The sequence below is a fragment of the Poecilia mexicana genome, unplaced genomic scaffold (genome assembly GCF_051168715.1).
Source record: "Poecilia mexicana isolate PSO_F unplaced genomic scaffold, ASM5116871v1 scaffold_13, whole genome shotgun sequence".
Classification (NCBI taxonomy): Eukaryota; Metazoa; Chordata; class Actinopteri; order Cyprinodontiformes; family Poeciliidae; genus Poecilia; species Poecilia mexicana.
Window position 1 is genome coordinate 10,561,777 of NW_028263382.1, and position 11,006 is coordinate 10,572,782.

The 11,006-nt window shown below is 38.1% G+C and overlaps 1 protein-coding gene across 1 annotated transcript in view; it reads right to left on the reverse strand.

Moving 5' to 3' along the window:
* tenm4 (teneurin transmembrane protein 4) overlaps positions 1 to 10,124 on the reverse strand; it is a 214,969-nt gene extending 204,845 nt beyond the window's left edge. The window contains exon 1 of the mRNA XM_014980901.2: positions 9,584 to 10,124. The gene's annotated coding sequence lies outside the window, so the exon portion shown is untranslated. The remainder of the gene's footprint in view (positions 1 to 9,583) is intronic.
* Positions 10,125 to 11,006: the final 882 nt, after the last annotated feature.

The following is an 11,006-nucleotide window of genomic DNA, read 5'->3' on the forward strand; positions in this document are numbered from 1 at the left end:
TTTTTTCCGAAAGCCAAATAATGTCAACTTATTAGTTGAAATCTTCAGTGTGTGAATAAAAGACGAGCATATTTTAAGATTTGAGGCATTTTTATCTAGAATGCCAGTAAATGTGGCACTGTATACAAGCATGCATACTCCTGCTGAAAAAACAAGTGTGAAGTACAGTAGGCTTCCCATGCTTTGCATCTAAGTCCAGGTTTTGGATCCTCATACAAGGCTACAGCTGTGGTGGTCTATTATAATTCCAAACATTATGCTGCCATATTGGCTGCTAACTGTATATGCTGCTTTTTCAACTGTAAATCACTAGGGTTTAATTACCTGCAAATTGACTGCTGTTTCACCGTCTTGCATAAGATTGTCCTGGTCATGATGAAATGCCACTTGGGAGTCTGTTCTGATGGGAGGATTCCAAGATGCAGATAATAAAAGATGCCACTTTGTTAGTCTGATAGCTGTAAGGAACGTGATGGTTGTCAACCAAATCGTCCTGCTAATGTTTCTCACAAATGCTGCAAGGACATCTTATCATTCCCGTCACTATTTTCGAAACCAGCGTGAGCAGAGGACCTATACTGAGATTGCTTGGGTTTCCTGCCCACTGTGCATGGCTGCAGCAGGCCACAGTATATAGCCACAACATTATGAGTGGGGCAATTTGCTGCAGTGGATTTAACTCAAGTGGTGTAAAACACATTGACCCGACAGCTGGGCTTAGTCAGTCTGCGAGCTGTATTTGGAAGCAGTTTGAAATGGTCAGCCTCAATTTCTCTCCATCAGTGTTGAGTTCTTTAGTGCATGATGGCCAATCGAACACAAAGGTTTGCAAGTTCAGTTCTGCCAAATCTGCTCTGTTAGGGCAAATCATCTCAGAAAGCTTAGTTTGACATTTTATTCTTTAACCATTTAAATGTTGCCATCTCTCTCCGTTACTTTCATTTCCATTGAATTTAAACATTTTCTAAATGCTTCATCTGACACGTTTAGAAGGTTGGAGGCATAGCACAAAACTTTGGTGCATCAAAATGCCAACACTTTCTAACCAAAGTGAAATCTGTGTCGTCAACTGTCTCAAAAGTCAGCTTTTATCGTGGCTACAGATTTAAAGATGAGTGATTCAAGCTTGGTACCCAAAGGCTCTAAACTCACTTTAGGTGTCAGAACTTAAAAGAAATTTGACCTAACTTTTCTATCCCAATGAACGTCCATGGTTTCTGTAAAGGCAGAAAGTACCTTTGCGCAGACTGAACCTTAGATATTCACATGATGGGAAAGTCTCTGTTTAGATCAATTCTAAAGCGTTTACAATTCTTATTTGGCTGTCTTGTAAATTTTCAGGTGAACAAAGTTTGGCATTTATGTTACATTTTTGGTTAATATTTGGTTTCTAAGAATTCTTCAAATGGACATTCATACTCATGCTCTTATTTTGAAGTGGATGAAGACCGTTTACTCATAAGTTTTATTTCCTCTCATGTTCTCCATGTGTGATAAGGTGCAGCAAATATTGTTTATTCCTTACCCACAATGCATCACTGTTTTATAGTAAACAGCGTAAAATCTACCTTACAGGTAAGATGAATAAACAAACATTTTATCCTGTAGAGGGCGATATACTACATTGTGTCACTGATACACAGTGGGCCTGAACATGGTTGAATTTAGCGCTTTGGGAGTAGCTTTGTTGGTGTAGCATGTTGGTGTAGCATTTCAACCTTAGCAGAACTAATGTTTATGATTAGTGCTCTAGGGTTAGTGCATCTAACATTTTAGTAAGCAGTGCCCATCATTGCCTGCATGTTTTAAGGAAAACTTTTAAATTGTCATTAATTAATCTTGACAAAGATTTATATTATGAACGTGTAAGAAAAAAAGTTTCATTCACAAAAACAGCTTTTTAAAAAAAAAAAAAAAATCATTTTTGAAATGCATAAAAACATTTCGCCTAATAGCACCTGCCTTCCTGTGCATTTGCATAAAACATATTTGATGGTTGAACAGTAAAGTAGCACTCTACATGGCATTTACTCCATGTATTGTGCAGCAGCAAGTAAGTGATATACAGTCCTGCCAGCCTTTCTCCTGCAGTAAAGTCTGACAACCTTAAATAAGGACATCCAAGGCCTTGATCATGAAAATGACACATCCCTGTGTTCAGGAAACACTCCTCAGTATGCAGGCGCATCATCATCTAAGAATATGGGGATAAGCGTCAGAAGCAGATTTTTTGCACTTAGTGCTCCTCTAAAATGGTTTCATATTATTTGGCTGTGAACAACCAAGCAAGGCAACCATCACATCTAATGACTGCGCTGAGATGACTGTTCTTCCCATTACCTTTCCTGAGCTATGTTTAAAAAAAAAAAAAAAAAAAGAAAAGGAAATGAGAATTTTAAATGAGTAGATGCCGAGCACTGGCAATGTTCTAATGGTGTATAAATTTGTACCATGTTGAAAAACACTCAAATTGTCCATGAAGCAACTGATTTAAATCTTTTGGACAGTTATATTTTCTTCCAGAGAGATCTTTAAAACCTTTTAGGAAACTAATCAAAAAAGATGAAAAATGCTGTTGTAGCAAATATTTTTAAAATCGTTTTTTTTTTTTTTCAGTCAAATCTAAACATGACAAGTCAGATATTCTCAATCAAAGAGAGGATTTCAAATAAGTTTAAGGAAACACAAATGTAAATAGTTTTTGAAAGGAAATATACAACTTGTTCAAACATGTCTGCAAATCACCTGAGAATGAGAGAGAGCAAGACTTTCTGCAAACAGGAAGGCATATCACAGCAAAATTGCTTGATTTCACTTTTTTGAGCATTCAACCTTTGTGATGGAACATGCTGGATCTGAAAATGTTGCCAGCTCTTTGGAAAAAAACGAAGACATTTTTTCACATTGCATTTGCTAAAAATGGAAACTAAACATGAGATGCACAATATATCATCACTAACATCTGTTAATGCGGCTCAATGAGCCAACTATACACCTAGCTTAATGTGTCGTTACTGTAACTCGTGTATAAAACAAACTATGTGAAATGAACAAAACAGACTGGTGGGGTGGCAAGTAAGGCTTGATGGCCCACCAGGTTTATACAACACACTGGGGTAAACAATATCTGTAAATATTAGTTATTGGCCAGAGCAACAATATTAAAATCAGATTTAGATATTGGCCCAAATTTTTATGTCAGTGCATCCCTACTAAAGATATCTTCTGCTGCAGACAGGCTGAGGACACTCTTGCAAATTAGATTTTTAATCTCAATGAGTTTTTATCCTGATTAAATATTGGTTAAGTGAACTGAAACACACAAAAGCCAGTTCGCAATCTCTGGTCTGTGATTATGTTGATCTTATTTTTAAAAAAATAGGGGCTACACAGGAGCACAGTTGTTAGCACTATTCCCTGGCAGCACGAAAGTTCCAGGTCTTTCTGTATTTGGAGTGTGCTTCTTCCCACACTTCAAAAAATGTGACAGTTCGGTTATTAGGTCTCTCTAAATGATCTTAGGAGTGTGTGTGTGTGTGTGTGTGTGTGTGTGTGTGTCTCTTAAGGACTGTTGAACTGTCAGAAGTGCAACATGCTTCTCACCCAATGACTCCTGGATATCAGTGTAAGGATAGGCGGGAATATGCATAGGGTGATTTGATGTTTTAAATCAGGTTAAAACTTTACAAAACCAGAAATTGTAAATTAACTTCAAAATTCCAATCAACACATCTCTAGTTTTGACTCAGATTCAGTCAACCACCTGCACCAATTGCAACCATTCTAGCAGAAACTCTTCATCCTACTTGGAGAAAAAAAACTATTTCCATATCTGTACAGTTCATAACTATTTGTGAGAATAATGAAACTTTTTGTTGCTTTGACACAGACCTAATACATTAAGACGGCCCACTGCAGCGGCTGTGTTCTTACTCCAACTAACCACGCTCAGGTCGATGTTTCCACTTTGCTATCTAAACCGTGATCAGTGAGAGGGGAATAATGAGCAGGGTGGGCAGTATGAAAAGAAACCTGGACAGACTGATGCATTCTGGTTGCACTGAGCAGACGAGAATATATCAAAGCAAGGTATGTAGGGCAAAAGACTATGACACCTGTGAATTATCATTTTCTGCAGCGGCAGTAGGAGTGATCTTAAAAATTGCTGCATGAATACCGTGCAATGTTGAACACAAAGAGGAGTCTGTTGCTGCTTGCCCAGGAAGAGAAATCCAATCCTGTGTTTGGGAACTGAAGTACATAATTTCAACCTCAATCTCCCTGCTCAGATACTTTGTGTGATTTCGACTTTTAGAACACCAAACAGGAATACGATTCTAGTTATTTGAGAAATGAAAGGTTAAACTGCAAAGTCCAGGAAAGATGTTGATCCTTCATGGAAATTATAGTGTTGGGTACAAGCACAAATATTGCATGAATAAGTCCAGCTTTTCTGTTTTTTTTCTCTCCTACTTTTTTTGATAGACTTTTTTTGTAAGCATATATTACAAGAAGCACAAACTGAAGCTTCATTCTTACTTCAGTTTTTGGCGTTTTTTTCCACACATCCTAATGTAGTTTGTACTGCAGTGTGTCATAGAGCAAAAATAGGCTTGGGTTTTATCAAAAGATTCACCGATCAGGCCTTCCCAAACTGATGTTGACTTTTCTGTTTTCCTTGAGGTCTGACTGTATAAAAAGTTGGAAGTGTAATGTTTAAGATATTTTATTGGGATGGTTGTTTACGGTGCACGTAATTTTCGGTAAGCTTCATAGCCTAGATTCCTTCACAACTGAGCTGGCGCAGCACAATTGCAATCGTTTAAAACTTAAGCAGAGTTCAAGCAACCATTTCTTAATAGTCGAGGGTCCAGAACCTCTGTACAACGTAAATTTGGATTTTACCAAACTAGGTCAGACAACAAAGAAAAAGCATAAATGTATGTTTTTCAAAGCATGAAAAATATTAGTTTTTAGGATACTACAACAGACCTGTGAAGTTTTCTCTAAAGACAATGCAAAAAAGCAGTTTCTCCACACTTTCTGTTGTCCTTATTCCTCAACAGCTGTTTCACATGGGTGGCATGTGAGAACGAACATGTTCACAGTATTTGCTCTGGATATCTTGTGAATGTTTTCCTCCTAGTCATTTAGTAAAAAGCTCTGAAAAGATCAGTGGGTGGGACAACGTGCAAACGTAGCTGCAAATCTTCTGCAGCATGCTGCTTAGATTTGTAGCTTTACACTTTTGTCTGCTGACCTCTATGATGCTTTTCACTCTGTTGTTGATATTTCAGACAAGATATGTTTTTTTTTTTAAACACTGTTTGATTAATGTCATGTAATAAGAGATATTTCCATACAAAAGCCAATCAGAGGAAATGTGAGTCTCTAAACAAAGAAAACCAGCAAATCTACAATCACTGTGTCCCTCTAACAGCACATGCTTTAGATTCCTGCAGTCTACTCGACTTGTGATAAATAAGTGGGGTAGTTCTGTCAACGTTTAAAAAATGAGGTGTCTCTATGAATGTGCTTGGGTCTAAGACATTAGAGTAAGGCTTCAGTGTCCCATAAAGAGGTGTAACCGTGACAGTGCCTTGTTATTTTTCACTTGATAAAACATAAGACGGCAAACTGTAACTTTGACTAAAGATAATGCTTTCAAATGGAAAATTCACATCTCCTCTTGTTGCAGTTGGAACATAGATATGTATAAAAAAAGAAAAAAAGAGTAGGTATTGGGTAGAACACGAATTTAATTAACTTAGATATATCAAATGAAGTAATTTTCACTAAACTGATATTAATTTTAAGGTTATCTGTTCTGAAAGGCAAATGAAAGCCGTTTATGGTTCTTTTTCTCTTCCAACTAATCAGGGATAGCATTCTTTTCATCATCCACTGTATCCAGTCCCAACACACAGCCAGCGCCTCCCCAGATGACTGTACAGTTCTCATAACAATTATTACTTCAAATACACAGTATCCCACAAGAAACTCCAGGGAGAGAAAATCATTTCATTGTTTCTTCCCCGTCATCCGTCTGCCCTCGTACAGCATTAGCTCAAACACAACAATCGTTTATGGAATATAACAAGGTCCAACTGCAGCTTGCGCGCCGCCGTACAATCCGCACCTTGTTTCGCAGGAGAACGAGCAGCCGTGCGTTCGGCTCGCAGCGAGACAGCAGCTCGCCGTCTCGCCCGTCTTTTCACCTCAGAAAAGACGAGCAACAGATTTTTCATTTGTGACTACAAAGGCTGGGCCATTCCCCCCACTTACCACGCAGGGAGAACTGGTGCTGAGGCGGCTTCTCTGAGCTCATCAACACGACAAAGACGAGAGGGAGAATGCAGCCTTGTTCTGCAAAGGTTAACCTCGAGGGGACCTAACAACTTCAGGCTTCTCATTTGATGCTTCCACCAAACACTCGCCACAGAGGATTGAGGGCCTCTGGATTCCCCTGGATTTAACCTCCAATATCTAAGGTCATGCCCCCTAAAACTCCCCCAATATAGCCAGTGGTGGCACTTGTGAGTTCAAACACTCACCCGCTCCCCTTTTCTTTCGTTGGGCAACTTACGTCTGGGTGTCTGTGGCATGTCCTGGGAAAACTTATCTACCATGGCAAAAAACTGCTTTGTATATATATATTTTTTTAACATTATCATAAAACATAATAAATAAGAGATCCACCAATCAGGCTTTTCCCCGCCAATACCAATTTCTATTTATCTTTGAGCTATAACACATGGGAGAAAAAAAAATTGGATTTGTTGGATTTTGAAACACTACCTTCGTAAAAGATTGCAAGAAAGTTGGGACTAACCCTGTTATCAGACCAGAAAAGCATAATCACTGCATCTCTAATAGGGAACCCATTGTACAATAAAAAGAAATGGTGGGAAAGGTAGAGTAAATCTCAAATACAAAAAAACTCACTAGGTTTCAATGTAAACATTAAATAAAAATGAAGACTACTGTAACACAGAGAGATACTGCTTTATGATTTTCACTGTGGTATAACCTGCCAATTATGATTTTTTATTTTTGTTCAAATAACTATAAGGCATAAAACAATAAAGAAAATGTGCTGCAGAGTCTTCTGTAAAGGTTGTAGTTTTGAATCTAATAGAAAAATAAGTGGAATAGCAATATTATCTCCAGTTATTCATCATAGTATTTGCCCCTAACCTTTATATGAGTTTTAATTAATTAAAAAGGAAATGCATTGAATTACATACGTTGACTGAAAATTGTATGAATTCTTAGATTCCATGTATTTACTGGCTAGCAAATAAAATCTTATTTTTCAGTTATTTTAGACAATTACATGAAAACTGTTTTAAAAATGTTTTTCAATAGAGGCTGCTTGATTTACGAAACTAGTCTTCACTTCTTTCTTAATTAATTTAGCTAATAAGAAAAAAAAACTCCATCCAAATATAATTTCATGTAGGATGAAGGCGCAATCTGTGATCAGCGCTCCTCCTACTACACCACTACTCTGAGAGGCGTGTGTGAGCTTATGTGCAAGTCTTACAACTTGCTAAATCTGAGTGCAACGCTGATTTATGCTGTGTTGGGCCCCAAAAACGACTCCCAGGGGTCCTCCTCTTGCCTCTGACTCCCTCCGTCTCAAATATCTGCGTGAACTACATTATGCCTTTCAGTTGTCTCAGTTTATTTCATTTAATTTGACTGGCTGGATTGTGACCCCCCTGTGATAATGCAGCTTTAAAGGCTGTCCCCCCCTTATGAATTAACAATAAAAAAGTCAATTCAAATTATAATAAATTCAACACTGAATTTCTTATGACTTTAATTATATAGAGGCTATGTGTGCAGTTTCTTCTGATTTATTGAAAACCACAGCGTTTCTTGTAGGCAGATCTGTTCATGAATTTTAGTCATGTTATTATTATTATGCTGCTGCAGTGAAACTATAAGCTATGCGGTTTTCCCTATGGGCCTCCTTTCCAGAAGGAGCATACACAATCCAAAAAGTGGTGCTGTTGTTACACTGAATGCAACAGAAAACTTGAATAGGAACAAGAAATGCACTAACAGAACACCCAGAAATTGGAATCGGCCAATTTTCCTTGACTGGATTTGATCGGCAATTAGCAGGTTAAATGCTGACAAATTAGCTTTTTTCCCCCTCTGGCTATTAAAAGCATCAAAAGTAAAACTCAGACAATTTATAGTGAATAAATCTACCAACAAACAGCAAGAGCTTTAATCTTGTAAGCATATACACATTTTCCAGGATTTAAACTACTATTTCTATAAATAAAAACTTGGAGCTTTTTTTTTATTTTAGGTTAATTCATTGTCAATATTGCTGTAACTTGGGATTATCAGGCCAATGCCTTAAAGAAAACCAGTAATGGCCAAGAAAAGCTTTGATTGGAACCTCTAATAGGAACCCACCAATAGAAATGAAAAAAATAAAAAAATAAATGGTGGCAAAACATTTCAGAAGGTGTGGCCCAACCTTAAAACAGTCAATAGTTTTAGAACCAAACTCTAAATAGATATGAAGAATACTGACATAAACCAATCAAGCTTTCCCAAACCCAACAGTTTTTTTTTAGATTTGTAAATGTCAGATAAAAGTTAATCAACATACGCTAAGCCTAGAGGCTGAAGAAGTTCAGAGTTCCTAGGTTTGATCATTTAAAAGAATAAGAATTCATCAATTTATTTAATTACAGGACTTTCCAATCATTTATGTGAAGCCAACAATGGAAAACTGGTTTGACTCAATTGATGGGTAGATGTTCGAACAGATATAAAATGGGTCATTTTGCATATTACCCAAGTGAGTTTTATGGCTGATAACTTTTAATCTGTAGTATGACCTCACAATTCTAATTTTGACTTTTTCCATTTTGTCCAAATACAATATGACATAAATGGCATCAGATACTCCAGTCTGATTTTTATTGAACTCGAAGGAAGTGCAAAGTACATGCTGTTAGATATTGATTTATAGCCCAAAAATCTAAATTTTGATGCATCTAACTAATTGTAAAAACAACGGATTTATTTTTTTTGGACCTGCAGATCAAAAAAATATCGGCAGATTCCGAGCTCTGGTCGATTGATTGGTGCATCTCTAGTGCTATAATGTCGCAGCCTGTTCAGAGAAGCTGATACAGAACACAAGATTGGTCACACTGTGAAACATAATCTCTGCAAACCCCTGAAACAGATCCTTACTCTCCATCCATCCTCATTTATTCACCTACTTGTTTTACATCATTTAGCACACGGTGCACCCACTCTTTCTTTTTGTACCAGGACTTTTTGATCTCCCATATGCACCAGCCTCCAAATTCGCACTGAGCGATTTTGTTGAGACGGGTTGTGAACCCTTTCTAAAGCCGAGGCGCAGGAAACGCACCGCGCTGGGAGCCCCGCTTCAAGGGGGGACAGATGCGAGCAAACCCCGCTGAGTAAGAACAACATCCACCGCCTGTGCTCCGACTGATCACCGCGGCGCCCCGCATTACAGTACTTCTCCGTTCATGCTGCTTGGTACACTGGCAGATATTACGCTGAAATGTAACCTTACCATTCTGAAGACATGTCCACGGTAGCAGGCCCGTCCCGTTAACAATTCACAAATTGAGTCTGTGAAGCCTTCTTCACTTCGTGTCCTTCTTCTTCTTCTCTCCGACTGGTTTTGATAGTAACCAGAGCAAGCGAGCGTATTTCCACTACACGACGCGGTAACCGCACGGCACGGCAGAGAGCAGTTCTCCTCCTCCTCCTTCTGCGCTTCCAAGGTGCTGCTGCCTCTGCTGCCTCTGCTTACAGCGCACTCAGAGGGGCACACATGGATGAGGAAAGGCAGCCGTCCAAGACGCCCATTAACAAGCACAGCCCTGACTGAACCGCCGTGAAAATCCTCCGGGAGAAATATGTGAGATAGCCCCTCAAACACGGCACAGGGAGATAAGGTGACACGCCAGCCGATATGCTGGGAAATGGTGAGCTGCGTGGTCCCCCACTCCCACTACCCACCCTCCTCCTCACGATTTACAATTACGAGTTTGGAGAGGGGATGAGTGAGCCACCGTGCGTGGTCGCCCCCTTCGGTAAAAGCGTCCAAATATCCGCCCTTTTTTTTATTTTAGAGTATCTGTCATAATCCTATAGGGGGGATTTCAGAGTTCAGAGGGGTGACTTTGCGATATTAACCTTGAGCGCATTATTTTTAATACGATTTCCCTCGCAATAAGCAACGAAAGGGTTTTCTTCTTAAGAAAATAAGTAAAACATTGTCCTTTGTGGACAATTAAAGATATGAAAAATAAGTAATATAAATTAGAAAATAAAAATGATTTAACTAAGCCTTACATAAACACTAGACACCTCTACTTAGGGTTTAATGTAACCGTAAGAAAAAGATAAGATCAGAGCAAAAACTATCAGCTACCTTTTTAAATATTTTAAGCTAACAAGAAGGCAGACATCAAAGTATACCAGGGTTTTCAAAAGTTAGGTTTTTAAAATTGTTATACGTTTGTCATTTTCATGGTTTAAAGTTGTTTCATTGACTGTTAGATATGTCTTATGATGAGAATATTATTTATTGTTGTCTCAATCGTGTTCTAATCGTGTGGAGAAAAAAAACAAAACTGACAGTATTAGCAGAAATTTTATTTGTACTATTTTCTCCACTCTTTGCTTCATAAGAGCATAAATATAAGAAAATTCAAAAGTACGACTAAACCTTCGCAAAATGTTTTTGATATTCTGTTAATTTTGAAAAAGCCATTTTGAAATAGTTTTGTTTCAATGAAATAAATGAAACTGAAATCACACATGACAGTTTGTTCATGCATTAAATAAAAAAAAAAAATTATGGCAGTGATGGACCAAAGCATTTATATGAAATATAGCTATTCACAGTTCAACCACAGCTCTAGCACTGTGGTTTTCAGTAGAGGAGATGTTAGAGTGTCAATCAGGATTTGGCGCAACAAGCAGCT